The sequence below is a fragment of the Scyliorhinus canicula genome, chromosome 7 (assembly GCF_902713615.1).
Source record: "Scyliorhinus canicula chromosome 7, sScyCan1.1, whole genome shotgun sequence".
Lineage (NCBI taxonomy): Eukaryota > Metazoa > Chordata > Chondrichthyes > Carcharhiniformes > Scyliorhinidae > Scyliorhinus > Scyliorhinus canicula.
Genome location: NC_052152.1, coordinates 113,197,816 through 113,219,429, shown reverse-complemented (window position 1 = coordinate 113,219,429; position 21,614 = coordinate 113,197,816).

The window sequence follows — 21,614 nt, the reverse complement described above, 5'->3', positions numbered from 1 at the left end:
ATCCTTTAAATAATTAACAAGAGAACTTCTAATTTGTAGCTCCAGTCTTCTGTTTCCCGTCAAACACACGAAATGGAGACTAAGTGTTCGCGACGTCATGAGCACAGTCGCGTTTCACGACGATGCGAAACAGGCGTGGGGAGAACCGATTCTGGCCCCCATAGGGGCCAGCACGGCGCTGGAGCGGCCCACGACCGGCGGCGCGCCAAAAGCGCCGGCGCAAATGGCACCAATTCTCCGCACCTCGGAGAATCTCGCGCCAGCGTCGGGGCAGTGTGGTGCGGTTGCGGCGATTCTCCGGCCCGTCGCGGGGCTCGGAGAATCGCGCCCACAATGTGATGTTCTGTAGCATTTTTAGTCATCTATGATTTCAACACAAATCATGACGGCCCTTTAAGGGCTTACTCGCAGTACAACTCAGTCTTTATTGTGCAGAACTGCCCATTTGTGATTCCTGTTTATTCAACAAGGTGGGGGAAGATTGAGCACCGCAAACTCGGAGCCCAGAACTGCAGTAAGATTGTGTGGGAGCCAGGCAAGAGGACAGGTGAAATTGGGTGGATTGATGTGAGTCATACACAGTCTATTTTTAGAACTTCCTGAAGCCTGCGTCTCTGGTTCTGATTAGACTTCATTGGGTTTCCTGTCGTCTGGAACTGTTAATAACCATGAGAATATTTTTGTCTTTTCATGCAGTGCGTTGAAAGGACTGAAAGCTGAGAATGCATTCAGCTCCCAATGCTTGTAAATAGCTCTGTTTTCCAGCTTGTTTTGGATGTTCTTCCTTATTTGCTGCAGTTTTCTTTGATTTCAGTTGTGGCATCATGCTAGTTAAACAAATTAAATGTCCTCACCCCTTGTACTGGCCACCAAAGAAAATCTCCTCCAGTGTTTTATCAGTGTCAGTCTGGGTGTGACCACTGGAAGATACATGAGCATCATATTGAATGGCTTTGCAGCTCCAATTGCCCTACCCCCACCCTGCCTTTCTGGAGATACGTGTTGTTGAATAGCCAGGCTGAGATCAGGAGAGAGCCGCGTGATGATGCTTTTTGCAAAATTTGGAAGAGTTTCTGACTCATTTTCAGACTGATCTGAAACCCAAGTCATTCCAGGTTCTGTCCCTGTGACTGAAACATGTCCTTGACACAAAACTGCAACCAATTCAAAGTTCCTTCCCCAGCATGTGGCACTGTCCACATGTTAGATGACAATATAATCAGTTCATGAAACTTTTGAGACCGATGTTAGAATAAACATCTTAATCTAAATCAGTGTTTACATACTTTGGATAGCATTACGGTGTGTTCCAGACTTCTTGAGCTGGATTATTGATCTGGGGGTCGAGACAGAGTTATGGGTCAGAACATGAGGCCGGAACGCAATTTTTGAACTTCTGGCCAATAAACAACCAGGATGCATACTCATTGTATAATTGGATGGTGGTGTGGGGGTGGGGAGAACCCGAGGCTATAGGGTCCTCCAGCCCTCAGAGACCAGCAGCCGCAGCATCAGAGGGGGGGTGCCAAAGTAGGAACAGAGGAATTAGGAGCAGAAGTAGGCAATTCAGCCCTTTGTGTCTGCTCCACCATTCAATCAGATCATGGCTGATCTCTTCCTGGTCCCAAAATAACTGCCCCACCTTTACCCATATCCCTTGAACCCGTTTTAAAATCAAAAATATATCTATCTTCTTCTTGAAACTATTTAATGACTCAGACTCCACTGCACTTTGGGGCAGCGAGTTCCACAAATTCACCACCCTTTGCGAGAAGTAGTTCCTCCTCATCTCAATTCTACATTTCCTGCCTCTCAACCTATATCCATGGGTGAGAGAGAGAGAGAGGGCACCTCATGTTTGAGGGACATTTGAACACATCCTCAAATAAGGGGTGCAATTCAGCAGGCTCACCACGCCCAACCTGGTGTCTGGATGGGGCCATTGAATCTGGTGAGAGGCCTCCATTAGGAATTGCGATGCTCAAAAAAAATCACAATAAAATGTTTATTTTTTAAAAAGGAATTGCGATACTCAAAACATCTTGCGAGATTCAACAGAATCTTGCAGCCTGTCATGATCAGGGTCTCACTCTCGCTGAGCAAGATCCAGGTGTGCATATTTAAAAATATCTGCCCGCCCAATTCACCCGGGGCCCAGGATTCACGAGCATCCCCGGCGAGGCCTCAACCAGGCACCATTTGCTACTGGTTCACAAAGTCGGGAACCAGTCATAATGGCACCTCAGATGCCATTATGAAGAGGGAGATGACATTCAACAGAGAAGTACCCCTGCCACATGCATGGTGGCCTCCTCCTGCCTCTCACGTCTTGCTCATGGTCTCCAATATAAGATGCAGATTGGCATCAATAGAGTGAGGGGTTTCCCTGCCATGTATTCCAGGTCGCCAGCTCACCTGTTGCATCTCACTTCCCTCTAGTTTTGGCACAATCAGCAGATTTCTCCCTTAGGACAACAAGCAGCATCGGTGATGTTGCTGCTATGGGGTGTCTAAATCAGTCCCACCCTCCATTTGACCCACTTCTGATCCCACCTCCACACACTCCAAAATGGGCAGGAAGCCTGGCTGCCTCTGTATCAATTTAAAGGTCGACCCACATGAAAATATGAACTTCAAATCAGTTTCCCACAGGTTTCTGACCCTCAAAATAAATCTGTTTCTCACATCTGTGGCAAAAGTTCAACCATTTGCACCAGAGTTTACAAGTGAGAGTGGAAGTGAGAATGCAAGTGGACGAGAGGAGGATTCGAAACAATTGTTAGTGAAAGTTAGAGTAGAGGAATTGTTTCTGAAACAATTCGCCCAGGTTAAACTGGCTACGTCTGTAAGCATTGATGTTTCTGTCAAAGGAAGTCAGAGTAGAGGTAACAAAGGTTGTGGCCCCAATTTTTTAATCATTATTTGAAAGTTGTGCAAAGGACTGGCAGAATATCTCTGTTCAGGAAGGTAATAAAGGATAATTAGGGTAGACCAGTTAGTGTAACTCCAGCTGTGCGAAAACTATTTGAAATCAACTAAGTAGACTTTCAGTAATTTGTGGATTATACACAGAAAACCAGCATGGATTTGTAAAAGGTAAATTTCACTGAACAGTGCTAAGAAAATATTTTTTCTTTGGAAGAAGTGAGCCAGTTCGATGGCAAAGGGAAAACTGAGGAAAAGTTGGTAGTGGACTAGCCAGGTATCAATACTGATATAGGAATTGAATATATTTCACGATTTCAACTTCATCATAGGGCAGCATGGTGGCACAGTGGTTAGCACTGCTCCCTCACAGCACCAGGACCCAGCTTTGATTCTGACCTTGGGTGACTGTGAGGAGTTTGCACATTCTTCCCGTATCTACGTGGGTTTCCTCCGAGTGCTCCGGTTTTGTCCCACAGTCCAAAGATGTGCAGATTAGGTGGATTGGCCATGTCAAATTGCCCCTTAGGGTGGGGTTGCAGGAATGGTGCAGGGGATTGGGCCGAGGTGAGGTGCTCTTTCGAAGGGTCGGTGCAGACTCGTTCGGCAGAATGGTCTTCTTCTACACGTTAGAAATTCTGTGATGATAGGAAGGTGATATTGAAATTTGTTGATGATAACAAAAATAACAGGCGGGATTCTCCGATGCCGCACCGTATGGGAGAATTGCCGTTCGCTCCATTTTTTCCCGCGACGCCGGTCCGACGCCGGCAGGCGATTCTCCAAGGAGCGGAGAATCGGCGCATTTACGCCGGTGCGTCTGACACTGCGTCGGTCGTGGGCCGCTGATTCGCCAGCCTTGATGGGCTGAGCGGCCGCGCAGAAACGGTAGAGTCCTGCCGGCGCTGTTCACACCTGCTCTCAGCCGGCGGGCACTCTGCGCGTAGGGTCGGGGGGCGGCCTGCGGGGTCGGGAAAAGCGCTTCTTCACCGGGGGGGCCTCCGATGGGGTCTGGCCCATGATTGGGGCCCACCGATCGGCGGGCCAGCCTCTCCAGCCCTGGCCCTATTTTATTACGCGGTCGGCCCCTGAACCCCCACGCCATGTTGCGTCAGGGCCGGCGTGTTGAGGAAGTCCCCCACGCATTCGCGGGTGGCGCGGCCCAACTGTGCATGCACGGGTTGGCGCGGCGCCCAGTTGGCGCCGGGAAGGGAGCCTGGAGCGGCTTGAACCGCTCCAGTGCCATTCAGGTCCCCTGTGGGGGCCAGAATCGGTAGTGCCTGCGCCCATTACGCACCATTAGAACATAGAACATAGAACAGTACAGCACAGAACAGGCCCTTCGGCCCTCAATGTTGTGCCGAGCCATGATCACCCTACTCAAACCCACGTATCCACCCTATACCCATAACCCAACAACCCCCCCCCCCCTTAACCTTACTTTTATTAGGACACTACGGGCAATTTAGCATGGCCAATCCACCTAACCCGCACATCTTTGGACTGTGGGAGGAAACCGGAGCACCCGGAGGAAACCCACGCACACAGGGGGAGGACGTGCAGACTCCACACAGACAGTGACCCAGCCGGGAATCGAACCTGGGACCCTGGAGCTGTGAAGCATTTATGCTAACCACCATGCTACCCTGCTGCCCCATTGTGAAACGCGACGGCATTCGCGACGGCGCGAACACTTTGCCTCCATTTCGGAGAATCCCGCCCAACAACATTTATTTATACAGCATCTTCATGTAATAAAATGTACGAGGGTGCTTCACAAGAAAAATTATTCCCAACAATGCGGAAAGTTGCCCAGGTACATCCTGTCCACCAATCTCAGTCAGACAAATCCAATCTCACCAATTACTGCCCTATCAGTCTACTCCTGACCAGAAGAGATGGAGGCTATGAACAGTGCTATTAAACTGCACAGGCTTGGCAATAACCTGCTCACTGACGCTCAGTTTCAGTTCCGACAGGGTCACTCAGCTCCTGACATCATCACAGCCTTAGTCCAAACATGGACAAAAGAACTGAATGCCAGAGGTGAGGTGAGAGTGACTGCCCTTAACACCAATACAGTATTTGATTGAGTATGGCATCAAGGAGCCCAGCAGAACTGGAGTCGATGGAAATCAGGGAGCACACCATTCACTGATTAGAGTCATACCTGGCACAAAGGAAGGTGGCTATGGTGATTGGAGGTAAATCATCTCAGTTATAGGACATCACTGCAGGACTTACGCAGGGTAGTGTCCTAGGCTCCACCATCTTCTGCTGTTTTATCAATGACCTTTCTTCCATCATAAGGTCAGAAGTGGGGATGTTCACTGTATTGCACAGTGTTCGGTACCACATGTGACTCCTCTGATGCTGAAGCAGTTCATGCAACGAGACCTGGAGAACATTCAGACTTGGGCTGTTTACGTGGCAGGTAACATTCATGTCACACAGGTGTTAGGGAATGACCACCTGCAACAGGAAAGGATCTATCCATCGCCCCTTGACATTCAATGGTATTGCTATCACTGAAATCCCTCACTATCAACATCCTGGGGGTTACCATTGACCAGAAGCTGAACTGGACTGGCCATGTAAATACAGTGGCTATAAATGCAATCCAGTGGCTGGAAATTCTATGATGCCTAACTCACCCCTGACTCCCCAAAGCCTGTCCACCATCCAGAAGGCACAAGTCGGGAGTGTGATGGAATACTCTCCACTGCCTGGTTGAGTACAGTAAGAAGTCTTACAACACCAGGTTAAAGTCCAACAGGTTTGTTTCAAACACGAGCTTTCGGAGCACGGCTCCTTCTTCAGGTGAATCTGAAGAAGGAGCCGTGCTCCGAAAGCTCGTGTTTGAAACAAACCTGTTGGACTTTAACCTGGTGTTGTAAGACTTCTTACTGTGCTCACCCCAGTCCAACGCCGGCATCTCCACATCATGGTTGAGTACAGCTCCAAAAACAATCAAGAGGCTCGACACCATCCAGGACAAAGCAGCCCACTTGATCAGCACACACTCCACCAGCTCCAACATTCACTCACTCCACCACCAACGCACAGTGACAGCCACGTGTACCACATATAAGATGCACTGCAGCAACTCACCAATGCTCCTTCAACAGCACCTTCCAAACTCGTGACCACACTATCTAGAAGGACAAGAGCAACAGAAGCATGGGGACACCACCACCTGGAAGTTCCCCTCCTATCTACACACCATCCTGACTTGGGAATATATCACATCCTTCACTGGTGCTGGGTTAAAATTCTGGAACTCTCTCCCTAACAGCACAGCAGGTGTACCTACACCACATGGACTGCAGGGGTTCAAGAAGGCAGCTCACCATCACCTTCTCAAGGGCAATTAGGGATGGGTAACAAATGTTGGCCGAGCCGGTGACACCCACATCCCAGGAAGGGATAAAAAAACCCACAAAGAAACAAGAACATTATCAAACAAAATTTAAACTAAGCCAAATAAGGAAATATTCAGACAAATTACCAAAAGCTTGGTCAAAGAGATAGGCTTTAAGGTATGTTTCAAAGGAAGACAGAGAGAGAGAGAGAGGTAATGATGCAAAGATTTAGAGAGAGAATTCCAGATCTTAGGGTCTTGGCACCAATAGATATGGCCCCCACTGATGGAGAGACTAAAATCAGGAATACTCAAGAGACCAGAATTAGATGAGCATTGTCACAAGGATGTTTTTTTTTAAAGGTACGGGGCATGATTAAACGCACAAAAGACAGAGTCCCGTTTTGGGCGCGTATAGCAGGGTCTTTCTCTGCCTGCAGAGCCGAAAATGAACCCGCTATCAAATGTGACTGTTGTTTTTATTGGCCTGAGCAAGAAAGGTCCCTCCCCCTCAGTAGAACCAGGGAACCTCCCCTGAACCACCAGTTCGGACCAGGATTAATAACAGTACCCTGCTCACCCAGATGAAGAAAGGAAGAAGAAGAAAAAAGAAAAAAAAAACCCTGAGGGAAGAATGCTAGGACTGATCTAAAATATCACCCAGCACTGTCCACTATCGCAGGAAGGATACTACGAACAATCACTCTTTTCAACAGACCAGCCAAAAATTAACCAGCCCCACCTCAGTGTGCACCACCACTCATAGCCTCCTGTTGAAATATCTCAAAAAAAAAAACAAGCCCAAAAAAACTCCAATCTCAAGGAAGACACAGAAGGAACCCAGTTGTCCCCAGGATACATGGATCGGCATGGATTCTTAATTTCAAAATAACAAAAAAAAATGATTAAATACAAGACGGTTAGCTCTAACTGAGAGGGGCTATCCTCAATCTCAATGAGGTCTTAACTAACCCCATCATCCAACTACACCACCACCATCCACCCATTACCCCACCCTCGCTCCACTCATCTTCTGTTATGTATCAGAGAATACATCCCTGCTGGTGAAGCATCACGTGATCTGTAGTGACATAAGCAGAGAGTGTTTGCATGGTCTTCAGTTCTCCATCTTAGATTGTATGAGTAACATTCTAAATAAATCCTCTCACTGTGTTTGTAAGAATCCAGAGTGTGGGTAAGTTTTCTCTTTGCAGCAAACTCAGGGACAAAAGAGAAAATAATATTGTCGACTACATCGGTGAAGACAATTTGAGAGCGAAGAAAGATTCTCGGGACTGGACTCACACACACATGTCGGGCAAAGCCAGCTGCCAATGCTGAAGGTTTTAAAAAATAAATTGACTACAATCGTGAGCAAAGAAGAATGACAGTTCGAAAACTTGCTTGCCATTGAAGGGGTAGAATCTGGATTGCAGGTGTCGGGCTGTGGGAATGGGGATTGTGAAGTCTTCCAATTCTGTACATGCCTCTACTCGGGTGGGGTGGGGGGAGGGGTGGGGGGGGGGGAGATCAATCTACAGGCATCAAGGTCCCGAAAGACGTGCTGTTAGGTAATTTGGACATTCTGAATTCTCCCTCTGTCTACCCAAACAGGTGCCGGAATGTGGCAACTAGGGGATTTTCACAGTAATTTTATTAAAGTGTTTATGTCAGCCTACTTGTGACAATAAAAATTATTATTATTTCTATGGCTTTCTGACACTGCACTTGAGGTCTGGATGGAAATGGTGGAAAGGAGAGAGATGTCCTGTGTCTACAGAGGTGAATAAAGATCTTCAGACCCATGGTCAAAAGGGAAAAGGACAAGTTAGCAATGGAGGTCAATGCCAGTGGGACCTGGACCTAGTTTAATGATGTTGCATGGTTGTCAAGGTCAGTTAATATATCTTATAATAATTTTAATTGTTACAAGTAAGCTTACATTAACACTGTGAAAAGCCCCTAGTCGCCCAATTCCAGCCCCTGTTTTGGTACACGGAGGGAGAATTCACAATGTCCAAATTACCTAACAGCACTTCTTTTGGGACTTGTGAGAGGAAACCGGAGCACCCGGAGGAAACCCACGCAGACAGAGGGAGAACGTGCAGACTCCACACAGACAGTGACCCAAGCTGGGAATCGAACCTGGGACCCTGGAGCTGTGAAGCAACACTGCTAACCACTGTGCTACCGTGTAGTAGGATATATCAGATGAATGCTTGGCTGAAGAGATGATGCGAGGGATTCGGAATCCAGGGACTTTTTTTTATTTGTTAATGGGACGTTGGCCAGCCTTGAGGGGGCAGTTAAGAGTCAATCACATTGCTGTGGGTCTGGAGTCACATGTAGGCCAGACCAGGTAAGGACGTTAGAAACAGATGGGTTTTTACAACAGTTGAAAATTGTGTCATGGTCATCATTAGACTTTAATTCCAGATTTCCACGAGTCTACTCGTGACAATAAGCGATTTTCATTTCATTTTTCTTTTTCAAGAAATAAAGACAGAATGGGGAATCAGAAAAGTGACAGATGGAGAAATCAAGGGCTAAAAAGACAAGCCTTAAGGCTGTGTGCCTTAATGTGCGAAGCATTCACAATAAAGTGGATGAATTAAGTGCGTAAATAGATGTAAACGGATATGGTATAGGTGGCATTATGGAGACATGGCTGCAGAGTGAACAGGAATGGGAACGGAACATCCAGGGGCATTCAGTATTTAGGAAGGTCAGACAAAAAGGAAAAGAGGGTGGAGTTGCATTGCTGGTTAAAGAGGATGTTAACACAAAAGTGAGGAAGGATATTAGCTTTGAAAATGTGGAATGTGTAAGGAGATAGCTGAAAAACACAAGGTGGCAAAAACTGTTAGTGGGGTTGTATATAGACCCCCGAACTGTAATGTTGATGTTGGGAATGGCATTAAACAGGAAATTAGAGACACATGTGTAATTATGGGTGAATTTAATCTATATAGATTGAGCAAATCAAATTGGTAACAATATTGGACAGAGGAAATTCCTGGTAGAAAATACATTGAGGAACCAACTAGACAACAGGCCTAGACTGAGTATTGTGCATTGAGAAAGGAATAATTGTCAATCTAGAGTTGCAAAGTTCTATGGGGATGAGCGACCAAAATATGATAAGAATTCTTCATCAAGATGGATAGTGATGTAGTTGATTACGGTGAATAAGCAATTGCAAACATTCAAGAGCACATGGATGAACTGCAACAATTGTTTATTCCTATCTAGTGCAAAAATAAAACTGGAAAGGTGGCCAAACCATGGTTTACCAAGGGAAATTCGAGATAGTCTGAGAACCAAAGAAATTAACCAGGAAAAATAACAAACCTGAGAATTGGGAGCAGGTTAGAATTCAGCAAAGGAGGACAAAGGGATTGTTAAATCGGGGAAATAGAATGTGAGAGCAAGCTTGTGGGAATATAAAAACTGATTGTAAAAGTTTCTATGGGTATGTGAAGAGAAAAAGATTGGTGAAGACAAATGTACGTCTGATACAATCTGAAACAGGGCAATTTATAATGGAGAACAAAGAAATGGCTGACCGCCTAAACACATAATTTGGTTCTGTCTTCACAAAGGAGGGCACAAATAATGTACCAGAAATGTTGGGGAACACAGGGTTTTAATGAGAGGGAGGAACTGCAGGAAATCAATATTAGTGGAGAAATGGTGTTGGGGAATTTGATGGGATTGGAGGCTGATAAAACCCCAAGGCCCGATAATCTACATCCCAGAACACTTAAGGAAGTGACCCTGGATGCGGAATTTTAAACTGCTCCTAATTCGCAGGTCTGTTATTTTTCCTGGCCAATTTGTATGCCTTTTCCTACTGAAGGATCAGAGAACACTTTGGAGATAATGAGTAGCCAGGTTCCAGAACGTTGAATACAACCCAAAAGGAATTGACATCCATCTGAGAAACTGTCTCATTAAGTTGTATATATATGTAGAGAGAATGCATAAGTGGGTCTTTTGTATAAATGTCAAGTCACTGTTGTTGTATTAAAGTGGCAAAAAGGGAGGGGTGTTATGTCTCAGAGAATAAAGCGTCAAGTGATGTGTAGCAACGTCAGCAGAGAGTTTTTGCGCAGGCTTCATTTCACCATCTTAGATTGTATCAGCAAATCACATACACCGGCACGGTGGCACAGTGGTTAGCACTGCTGCCTCACAACTCCAGGTTCAATTCCAGCCTCTGGTGACTGTCCATGTAGAGTTTGCACTTTCCATGTTTACGTGGGTTTCCTCCGGGTGCTCCGGTTTCCTCCCACAGTCCAAAGATGTGCAGGTTAGGTGGATTGGCCATGTTAAATTGCCCCTTAGTGTCAAGAAGGTACGGTTGGGTTACTGGGTTACAGGGTAGAGTGGCGGTGTGGGCTTAAGTAGGGTGCTCTTTCCAAGAACCAGTGAAGACTCGATGGGTCGAATGACCTCCTTCTGCACTGTTGTAACCTCTATGATCCCTAATAAAATCTCTCATCGTGTTTGTAAGAAGCCAGAGTGTGGTCACCTCCATTCCTTTTCTCTATGTGGCAAACTCATTGTAAACAAGATAAGCAGTGTCAATAAGGCACTCCACTCCCATAACCACAAGGATTATAACACATAGTGACAAAAAGGAATAAAACTGTGCACAGACCACATAATTGACTCTAAGCGATTTTTTCTCAAACAGGATAACAGACAACATTCGCCCTCGTCCTCACATCTCGCACGTCCTTGCAGGAGAAAATAGATTAATAAACAATCAACACGATAATCACAAGGAAGTAACGTCCAGGATTCTAGAAGAGTTGCAGGATAATGACTCCACCTAAGTTTCTCACTAAGGCCGACACCAAGACAAGATCAATGAACACTCCTCAGGATCGCTCAAGGATTCCAACAAACGAAGCACCTTAACTCCCATTAGGCCGGCATCCAAGCTATCCGCAGCCTAGGCCCTAGCCGGGGGGATGACTCGACACACTCAGCCACTGCCAAACCCTCGCGATGAACATCGAGGATAGGATAATACAGGGCCTGAGCCAAGAGGCCCAAGCCCAGGTCTTGAAGATCGGCTTACCTGTGCTTGGTCAGACCCGATGCACCCAGCCCAAAAATCAAGATTACAAAAGCATGGCAGTCAATCTTCAAACTCAATTGGGTAATCGGCTCCCACTTCTCGCAGGGACTGGGCTCAAGGACCTTACCGTGGTCCCTATCTCCCGGACCCATGAGGATAAATGACACACCTTGCAGCAGGATCTCAATGTCTCGAAAGAGAGCCCTTACCAGGGAAATTGTTGTTCCAAATGTAAGGACTCTCATGTGCCTCCACCATTCTCCAAAGGATACTTCACAAGTCTTCGAAGTGAGCTCTAAAGACCTGCACCACAGAGCTGAGATCTTCATCCAGAACAACATTCTCAATTGCGGCCATCATCTGGATGCATACAGCATCACCGAGGTGAAAGCCCGTTCATCATTAATAACACCACTGCAAACTGGGCCTTACCACAGTCCACTCCAACCACCATGGTCAAACAAGGATTTTCTGCCATTTATCTCGGCTCCACTTTGCAAAACACCAAGCTGGATCCTCCAGGGACACCGTGCAGGACATATATCCCAAGACAAGACAAATATGGAATGTGCTCCAAAATAAGGATTACAAGATGAGCAGAGCCAGAGCTTGCAAAGCGCAGCCGCTCCCGTACTCACGTCACGTGACCCCCTCAGAAGGGTAATTTAAGAGACTGTTACCAATCCAGAGATGATTCAGAGATCAGAATGTTGCATGAAAAAGGCTGTAAGAAGCTTTTTGCTCTCTCTTTCAATTGTATTGTGCTTTGTAGATTTGCAAAGTAACCATCCTGAGAAGAGAAATCTACCACACACAGATCTTTTCGGAATAAAAAGTGACAAATGCAGGAGAGTCAAACTCAAGTTGGACAATTGTTAACTGTTCAATAAATGTGTTAAACCTATCTCCAAATCTGAACCTTCCTTTGTCAGAGTATACATCAAAGAAGCAGCTTATGCTACATGAAGAAGCATAACACAACATGCATCTTTGTGTGTTTCTGTGTGTGTTTGTTTGTGTGTTTTGTGTGTGTGTTTAACCTAAGAAAACCTGATTGACTAATTCTTTACAATCTGAAAGCTCCTTCAGTATTGGCAAAGCATAAGCCCTCTAAATTCACTGCAACCCTGTTTCAGTCAGACCTGGAATGGTAGAATAGGGGAACCGTTTTTCCCTTCCTCACATTGTTGTAGATATCTGAGGGTTGTGGGGTCGGAGAAATTTACAGAGATAGGGAGGGGAAAGGCCCTGGAGGGATTTGAAAACAAGGATGAGAATTTTAAAATGGTGATGTCACTTCATCAATGTTGTGAGTACAGAGGTGGGGTGGGATTCTCCCGTACCTGGTGGGGCGGGTGGGTCCCGGCGGGATGGAGTGGCGTGAACCGCTCCGCACCTTCAGGGGATGGCCGGCGTGGAAGGGAAGGAACTCCGCTGGCTGGCACGGGTCCGCGCATGTGCGGGAGCGTCAGCGCTGCTGGCCATCACGGAGGCTGACACGGCCGGCGCGTAGGAGGAGTGCCCCTACGGCACAGGCCCGCCCGTGGATCGATGGGCCCCGATCGCGGGCCAGGACACCACGAGGGCACCCCCCCAACCCCCGGACCCCGCTGCCCGCCCGCGCCGCCAGGTCCCACCGGTAAGTGACCTAGTCCAATTTACGCCGGCGGGACCTGCATAGAACGAGCGGGACTTCGGCCCATCACGGGTCGGAGATTCGCCGGGGGGGGGGGTGTGGGCGCGCTGCGAGCGGCTGCCGACTGGCCCCCCAGCGATTCTCCGACCCGGCAGAGGGTCGGGGAATCCCGCCCGTGAGGTGTGAATTGGACCTGGTACGAGGAGGCGCATGGGCCTCAGATTTCGATGACCTCAAGATGGAATGTGGGACACTGGTAAGCAGTGTGTTGGAATAGTCAAGTCTGGAGATAGCAACGGCATGGGTGAGGGCTTTAGCAGCAGCTAAGCTGAGGTAGGAGCGTTGTTGGATGATATTATGCAGATGAAAATAAGCGATCTGAGCGACGGATATGTGGTTAAAATCTCATCTTGGGGTCAATTATAACACCAAGGTTTTCATAGAATTGGCAATGCAGAAGGAGGCCATTCGGCCCATCGTGTCTGCATAAGCCCTTGGAAAGAGCGCCCCATTTAAACGCACACTTCCAACCTATCCAGAGGGCAGCAGAGCAGAGCTACTGATCAGCTGTTCTGGGGAAATTTGCATACGTGCAGTGCGGTCAGCCTAAGTTGAAGGTGAACTGGCGAAGGAGACCCAAGGAGTTTGAGTGAAGACAAGCATCCAGCAGAGGGCAGCAGAGCAGAGCTACTGATCAGCTGTTCTGGGGAAATTTGCATACGTGCAGTGCGGTCAGCCTAAGTTGAAGGTGAACTGGCGAAGGAGACCCAAGGAGTTTGAGTGAAGACAATCATCCAGCAGAGGGCAGCAGAGCAGAGCTACTGATCAGCTGTTCTGGGGAAATTTGCATACGTGCAGTGCGGTCAGCCTAAGTTGAAGGTGGTTTGTGGAGGGGCTGTTGGCAACTGACAGTTAAACCCGAAACACTTCGTGAATGTTTCCCACCCTACCTCCTCCTCTAACCAACCCCCCCACCCCACGGTGGTTGGGAAGCGGGAGCAGGGACCTGTCGTGAAGGTGAGTGAGTGCCTTTAAATTTGCTTAACTTTCAGCGGGAGCAGGGTTTCAGGTAATATCAGGTAAGCTCTTCCTTTCTTTTTCTTTTTCTTGTTTTTTTTTTAATCTAGAGGTGATGTCAGGGAAGGCAGTGCAATGCTCCTCCTGCAGAATGTTTGAGTTGAGGGACGCCGTCAGTGTCCCTGCTGATTTCATCTGTGGGCAGTGCACCCAACTCCAGCTCCTCAAAAACCGTGTTAGGGACCTGGAGCTTGAGCTGGATGAACTTCGGATCATTCGGGAGGCAGAGGGGGTCATAGATAGGAGCTTCAGGGAAGTAGTTACACCAAAGACTGGAGATAGATGGGTAACTGTAAGAGGGACTGGGAAGAAGCAGTCAGTGCAGGGACCCCCTGCGGTCGTTCCCCTGAGTAACAAGTATACCGTTTTGGATACTTGTGGGGGGGACGACTTACCAGGGGTAAGCCATGGGGTACAAGCCTCTGGCACGGAGTCTGTCCCTGTTGCTCAGAAGGGAAGGGGGGAAAGGAGTAGAACATTAGTAATTGGGGACTCAATAGTCAGGGGCACAGATAGGAGATTTTGTGGGAGCGAGAGAGACTCACGTTTGGTATGTTGCCTCCCAGGTGCATGGGTAAGTGATGCCTCGGATCGTGTTTTCCGGGTCCTTAAGGGGGAGGGGGAGCAGCCCCAAGTCGTAGTCCACATTGGCACTAACGACATAGGTAGGAAAGGGGACAAGGATGTCAGGCAGGCCTTTAGGGAGCTAGGATGGAAGCTCAGAGCGAGAACAAACAGAGTTGTTATCTCTGGGTTGTTGCCCGTGCCACGTGATAGTGAGATGAGGAATAGGGAGAGAGAGCAATTAAACACGTGGCTACAGGGATGGTGCAAGCGGGAGGGATTCAGATTTCTGGATAACTGGGGCTCTTTCTGGGGAAGGTGGGACCTCTATAGACAGGATGGTCTACATCTGAACCTGAGGGGCACCAATATCCTGGGGGGGAGATTTGTTAGTGCTCTTTGGGGGGGTTTAAACTAATTCAGCAGGGGCATGGGAACCTGGATTGTAGTTTTGGGGTACGGGAGATTGAGAGTATAGAGGTCAGGAGCACAGATTTGACTTCGCAAGAGGGTGCCAGTGTTCAGGTAGGTGGTTTGAAGTGTGTCTACTTCAATGCCAGGAGTATACGAAATAAGGTACGGGAACTGGCAGCATGGGTTGGTACCTGGGACTTCGATGTTGTGGCCATTTCAGAGACATGGATAGAGCAGGGACAGGAATGGTTGTTGCAGGTTCCGGGGTTTAGGTGTTTTAGTAAGCTCAGAGAAGGGGGCAAAAGAGGGGGAGGTGTGGCGCTGCTAGTCAAGGACAGTATAACGGTGGCGGAAAGGATGCTAGATGGGGACTCTTCTTCTGAGGTAGTATGGGCTGAGGTTAGAAACAGGAAAGGAGAGGTCACCCTGTTGGGAGTTTTCTATAGGCCACCTAATAGTTCTAGGGATGTAGAGGAAAGGATGGCGAAGATGATTCTGGAAAAGAGCGAAAGTAACAGGGTAGTTGTTATGGGAGACTTTAACTTTCCAAATATTGACTGGAAAAGATATAGTTCGAGTACATTAGATGGGTCATTCTTTGTACAATGTGTGCAGGAGGGTTTCCTCACACAGTATGTTGACAGGCCAACAAGAGGCGAGGCCACATTGGATTTGGTTTTGGGTAATGAACCAGGCCAGGTGTTAGATCTGGAGGTAGGTGAGCACTTTGGAAACAGTGACCACAATTCGGTGACCTTTACGTTAGTGATGGAAAGGGATAAGTATACCCCGCAGGGCAAGAGTTATAGCTGGGGGAAGGGCAATTATGATGCCATTAGACATGACTTAGGATGTGTTGGTTGGAGAAGTAGGCTGCAAGGGTTGGGCACACTGGATATGTGGAGCTTGTTCAAGGAACAGCTATTGCATGTTCTTGATAAGTACGTACCAGTCAGGCAGGGAGGAAGGGGTCGAGCGAGGGAACCGTGGTTTACCAAAGAAGTGGAATCGCTTGTTAAGAGGAAGAAGGAGGCCTATGTGAAGATGAGGCATGAAGTTTCAGTTGGGGCGCTTGATAGTTACAAGGAAGCGAGGAAGGATCTAAAGAGAGAGCTGAGACGAGCAAGGAGGGGACATGAGAAGTCTTTGGCAGGTAGGATCAAGGAAAAGCCAAAAGCTTTCTATAGGTATGTCAGGAATAAAAGAATGACTAGGGTAAGAGTAGGGCCAGTCAAGGACAGTGGTGGGAAGTTGTGTGTGGAGGCTGAGGAGATAAGCGAGATACTAAATGAATACTTTTCGTCAGTATTCACTCAAGAAAAAGATAATATTGTGGAGGAGAATGCTGAGACCCAGGCTATTAGAATAGATGGCATTGAGGTGCGTAGGGAAGAAGTGTTGGCAATTCTGGACAAGGTGAAAATAGATAAGTCCCCGGGGCCGGATGGGATTTATCCTAGGATTCTCTGGGAAGCCAGGGAAGAGATTGCTGAGCCTTTGGCTTTGATTTTTAGGTCATCATTGGCTACAGGAATAGTGCCAGAGGACTGGAGGATAGCAAATGTGGTCCCTTTGTTCAAGAAGGGGAGTAGAGATAACCCCGGTAACTATAGGCCGGTGAGCCTAACGTCTGTGGTGGGTAAGGTCTTGGAGAGGATTATAAAAGATACGATTTATAATCATCTAGATAGGAATAATATGATTAGGGATAGTCAGCATGGTTTTGTGAAGGGTAGGTCATGCCTCACAAACCTTATTGAGTTCTTTGAGAAGGTGACTGAACAGGTAGACGAGGGTAGAGCAGTTGATGTGGTGTATATGGATTTCAGTAAAGCGTTTGATAAGGTTCCCCATGGTCGGCTATTGCAGAAAATACGGAGGCTGGGGATTGAGGGTGATTTAGAGATGTGGATCAGAAATTGGCTAGTTGAAAGAAGACAGAGAGTGGTAGTTGATGGGAAATGTTCAGAATGGAGTTCAGTTACGAGTGGCGTACCACAAGGATCTGTTCTGGGGCCGTTGCTGTTTGTCATTTTTATAAATGACCTAGAGGAGGGCGCAGAAGGATGGGTGAGTAAATTTGCAGACGACACTAAAGTCAGTGGAGTTGTAGACAGTGCGGACGGATGTTGCAGGTTACAGAGGGACATAGATAAGCTGCAGAGCTGGGCTGAGAGGTGGCAAATGGAGTTTAATGTGGAGAAGTGTGAGGTGATTCACTTTGGAAAGAATAACAGGAATGCGGAATATTTGGCTAATGGTAAAATTCTTGGTAGTGTGGATGAGCAGAGGGATCTCGGTGTCCATGTACATAGATCCCTGAAAGTTGCCACCCAGGTTGATAGGGTTGTGAAGAAGGCCTATGGTGTGTTGGCCTTTATTGGTAGAGGGATTGAGTTCCGGAGCCATGAGGTCATGTTGCAGTTGTACAAAACTCTAGTACGGCCGCATTTGGAGTATTGCGTACAGTTCTGGTCGCCTCATTATAGGAAGGACGTGGAAGCTTTGGAACGGGTGCAGAGGAGATTTACCAGGATGTTGCCTGGTATGGAGGGAAAATCTTATGAGGAAAGGCTGATGGACTTGAGGTTGTTTTCGTTAGAGAGAAGAAGGTTAAGAGGTGACTTAATAGAGGCATACAAAATGATCAGAGGGTTAGATAGGGTGGACAGCGAGAGCCTTCTCCCGCGGATGGAGGTGGCTAGCACGAGGGGACATAGCCTTAAATTGAGGGGTAATAGATATAGGACAGAGGTCAGAGGTGGGTTTTTTACGCAAAGAGTGGTGAGGCCGTGGAATGCCCTACCTGCAACAGTAGTGAACTCGCCAACATTGAGGGCATTTAAAAATTTATTGGATAAGCATATGGATGATAAGGGCATAGTGTAGGTTAGATGGCCTTTAGTTTTTTTCCATGTCGGTGCAACATCGAGGGCCGAAGGGCCTGCACTGCGCTGTATCGTTCTATTTTCTATTTTCTATCTATCCCTGCAATCCAGTAACCCCAGCTAACCTTTTTGGATACTAAGGGCAATTTAGCATAGTCAATCCACCTAACCTGCACATCTTTGTACTGTGGGAGGAAACCGGAGCACCCGGAGGAAACCCATGCAGACACGGGGAGCACGTGCAGACTCCGCATAGACAGTGACCCAAGCCGGAAATCGAGCCTGGGACCCTGGAGCTGTGAAGTGACTGTGCTAACCACTGTGCTACCGTGCTGCCCAATTGTGCTGCCGTGCTGCCCTTGTTTTGAACAATTTGGTTCAGCCTCGGAGATTTCCCTGTGAGAGGCATGGAGTTGGTCACTAGGGATTGGAGTTTGCGGCCAGGCCAATGATAATGGCTCCAGTCTTTCCAACATTTTGTTATTATAATTTCTCCTCACCAAATACTGAATATCGCTCAAGCAGTCCGATCGAGAGAACTAGTGGTGAAGATCCCAAATCACAAATATGATTGGCAGAGTTTCATAAAGTAAATGCAGACTGGAGGAAAGAAAATCAGATGCTGTCAGAAAGAAACGTTGGATCAATGCCAACTTGTTCCTTACAGTAGAACAAGTCCCAAACAAACGGCAACATGAGCATGACGCAGTTTCCCAGTTTGCCTATTCTGCATTTAGCAGCAGCATTGTTTTGCAGATTTTTCACATGATCCAAACGGTAGAACTTCCAAATGAGCAGTGTTTTGTAGAGTTAAGTCCTTTGGAGTTGCACTGTGCGTGTCTGTTGGAGCCTTGGACTGGAGCCAGTCGGTAAGCAGTTCCAGGAAGTCTCCTGCAAGTAAACAGCGTTCTTCTGTTTCCAAAGCAGTGCCTGCAACCTCATTTGCTGTGGGTTGATACTTTAGAATGTAATATTTTGCTTATACATTAGCAGTAATCTGGCCCTTTTGCTACAATTGCAAAATGGACTGTTTTGTAAACAGTATTACATTTCACTAGGATTCAAATTTGACTCATGATAATTTGCCTAAGATGCTCCATACAATTCCAACTATCTCCACAGGTTTCTTTGGCACAGTGTGTGTCCTTCTGGAGTATTTGGTTCTGTTCTCAGACTTGAACTATCACTTGATCCGTAACGATTCAAATTCTGATTCCAATTCAGCTAAACTACATCTTACCATACATATCAGCTACCTCGTCACCTAACGCAATGCAGACCGAGATCTAAGTGGAATCTCAGGCTGTGAATGAATTAATGCATGAACAAATGCACTGCCGTTTTATTTGGCCCAGACACCGCAAGTATAACCCGTGTTACATCAGCAAATGATTCCATCTACAATCAGGCAGCAGATACATATCTCACTTCTAAGGCTCTATGTTCTTTGACTTCAGACTTGAGTTGGTTTTGGTGGTTAAGAACTTCAAAGAATGAACACAATAGGTGACCCATAAAAGGAGGATACCTCTTGTCTGCTCTGATTTTACCCTCATTTGTAAACCTCATTGTGCCTACCTCTTCGGAATACTGCCAAGTGATCTTTGACATCCACCCAAGAGAGTACATAAAACTTCAGTGAAATATTTTCTTCAAAAGATTGTGCCTTTGGAGCAGTAGCCCTGATTTTGTGCTCAGCTGCAACTTGAACCTGGACCTTGTGATCCAGAGACCAGTATGTTACCAATTGAGCCACAACCTGATACAGTGCAAAAATGCTGCAAGTTTAGTAAAGACAAGCGCGGTGTCTGCAAGCTGCCATTTATTTAATACACCTGGAATTCTCTGGTGGCGGGATTCTCTGGTCCTGCCGGCAGTCCCGGTGGTGTGGGGTGGCGTCAATGAGAACTCCCATTGGCAGGGGCGGGAGCAGAGAACCCTGCTGCTAGCGAATGGCACGCAACCTCACGCCGGCGGGAAACATGCGGCTGGAGGACCGGAAAATCCCGCCCTACATTTCAAATAATAACACTAAATTCACTCTGAACATGTCGTCGTCTACCTATGGGGAAATACGTGTGCACAAAATGATTTGAGTGTGGGATCAATTCATCAGTTAAACTCGCTGCAGACATGATGGACTGAATGGCCTCTTGCGCTTTAACATTTCTATGGTTTTATGGTTCTCGACATTGCTGCAATGCCTGCATGCCAGTTGAAGTCTCATTACCTCAGTGAGCATTCTATAAGAAAGGTGGTGAGAATTCTTCTGCAGCTGTCAAATTTGGCAGTCTTTGACTGACAATAACCTGCTGCAGTCGTACAGGAAACGATTGTGCACAATTGCCAAGAAGAGTAGGCCACTATGAGAAAGAGGCAAGCCAAATCATGGGAACCAAAGCTAGGCCTTTTAGATGTGAAATCAGGAAGCATGTCTTCACACTGAGGGTATTGGAAATAAGCCCCTCCAAATACTGGGATGCTGGGTGTCATCACCTACACTAGTACATGCCTGAGGGGTGGAATGGCCTCTTTGTGTTCCTAAATGTCTCCACCTATGCTGGAAGGGGAGTCCTAGCCCACGGATGGTTGGTGCTCCACAGTAATGATCAAAGATCAGAAATGGTTTCTCATCTTTGTGGTTTACACTCTAAGGAGGCCCTTACTTTAGCCTACCTTGCAGGATAAAGTAGAAAGCTGGAATCCCACCTGTCTTATAGGCTGCTGTTGCTAATTTTCCACGAACAGATTTTGTCTCAAGTGAATGACCCTCCGTCAAGAGTCGGGTCACTTTATTAACATTAAACCAGATTTTCACTGTGCAATTAGGAGGCCAATCTAAATGTAATATTTGCTGAGTGTTTTTTCCAGGCTCAGGAAAGGCAGCAGTGAGATGGAGATGGGAGCTGCTGGCTCAGCACAGAGATGAGTGGATTTTCTCGCACTCTCTGTGGGTCAGGAAAGTGTAGGGTTGCTCCTTCCAAGCCCCCGATAAAAACATTTAGCCTTTCCTCTTGCTGATCAAGGCCTTTATCTGCTCTAACCACGATCTGCAATCTCCCATCACCCGTTTCCAGCCTCGATCTCATTCCCCCCTCCCACGATTGATAGTCTCCCATTCACAGGCTCTGGGGCGGGATTCCCTCAGCTCGGGACCGGGCCGGAGAATCCCCGCGACCGACGCGAATCGCGCCACGCCATCCCTATGTTGGCACACGATTCTATTTGCTGCCGTTGGCGCCGACGTGGTTGGCGCGGCACTGGTCTGGGGCCGTTCTAAGCGGCCGGCCCGCAGATTCTCGGCCCAGGATGGGCCGAGTGGCCGTTGTGAAAATGCTGAGTCCCTCTGGTGCCGCCCACACCTCCTCTCAGCCGTGGCTCCTCGGCATGGAAGGGTCGGGGGGAAGTCTGTGGGGGGGAGGGGGATCCAACCCCCGGGGGGGCTCTGATGTGGCCTGGCCCGACCGATCGGTCCCTCTGACTGGGGGCCTCCTTTCCTACCCGCCAGCCCCTGTAGTCCTGCACCATGTTGCGTCGAGGCCAGCGTGTTGAAGGAAGCAACTGCGCATGCACGCTTTGGTGCCGGCGCCACTGCGCATGCGCGGATCCCGCGGCGTCCAGTTCGCACCGGGATCAGCAGCAGGAGTGGTGTGAACCACT